Raw genomic sequence first — 1,247 nt, 5'->3', positions numbered from 1 at the left:
GTCCCCTGAGCTCCAGCAGGGGTTCACTCACTCCTGAGCACAGAGCCAGGAGCAGTGCAGAGCACCACCTGGTGTGGCCCCCAGGGGTTGGGGCACTCAGGGACTTTAGTGGTATGAAAGGTGCTGACTTGTGCCACTCGGAAAACTCCCTCTGAGCAGTGGCTGCAGCGAGAGGTGGAAGCCTGGGGCTTGCAGCAGACCTGAGAGAGGAGCCTCACTGACTCAGCACAGCCAGCCCGACGGCTCACAGCTGCGGTGAAACTCCCAGGCCCTTTCCAGTGCGGCAGCTTTATGATTCCTGATTCCGTCTTCAGAGTCAAGGCGGGAGGGCTAGAGGATAGCACAGCAGGCAGGGTGCCTGCCTTGCACGCGGCCAACCCGGGTTCGATTCCTGGCATCCCATGTGGTCCCCTGTCTACTGCCAAGAGTAATTCTTGAGTGCCGAGCCAGGACTAACCCTTGAGCATCACTAGGTGTGGCCCACAAACAAACAAACAAACAAACAAAAAGTCCAGGTGGGGACACCAGTGCACTGGGCAGGGTCTAAATGTAAAAGCTTTAAACCCGTAGAAACCTGCATAAGTCTGGATCTCATTTATCTAACCTGTATAAAGAGTAGTCTTAGAAACAACGAGGGAAATTTCCAAAGCCAAGATTACTCTTAAATTATTTTAAAATTTAACTCATAGGGGTTTGCTCTTGGATAAAGGGCTCTTGGAAATTTATGAATGCACTCTCCCTGGGGAAGCTATTAACCAGAAAGGAAAATGCTTTTCCATCGCACTCCCCACTCTCTAGCTCCTTCCCTCCTCTTTCACCCTGTTTTTGCTATACCACAGGCAAATCCAGATAGTCTTCAACCGCACCAGGTACCAAGCCCTGTCAGTAGAGAGAGAGAGTCATGTCTCTATATGAATATATGTGAGGGTATACATTGCTTACTGGAAATATAATGATGTGATTTATAGCACATAAACAAAACCCTTATTCCTAGAACAATTTAAACATTTCCTACTGTAGCTCTTGTGGGGTCATCGCTGGAGAGCTGGTGCCCTCTGCAGGCCTATCTTGGAATTACATCGTTGCCTGCTTGTGCGTTCTCTCCACATACAAAGTCCTCCAGAAAGTGGAAGCTTAATGATTATCTGGAGACTCTGTATCCCAGTCGGCTGCGGTTCTAGCTATGCCTCTGTAATATGGACGATCATCTGGACTTTCTTCTGATTTAAGCATTCCCTGAAGGCACA

The sequence above is a fragment of the Sorex araneus genome, chromosome 3, assembly GCF_027595985.1.
Source record: "Sorex araneus isolate mSorAra2 chromosome 3, mSorAra2.pri, whole genome shotgun sequence".
Lineage (NCBI taxonomy): Eukaryota > Metazoa > Chordata > Mammalia > Eulipotyphla > Soricidae > Sorex > Sorex araneus.
Note: the sequence above shows the minus strand (reverse complement) of the source record.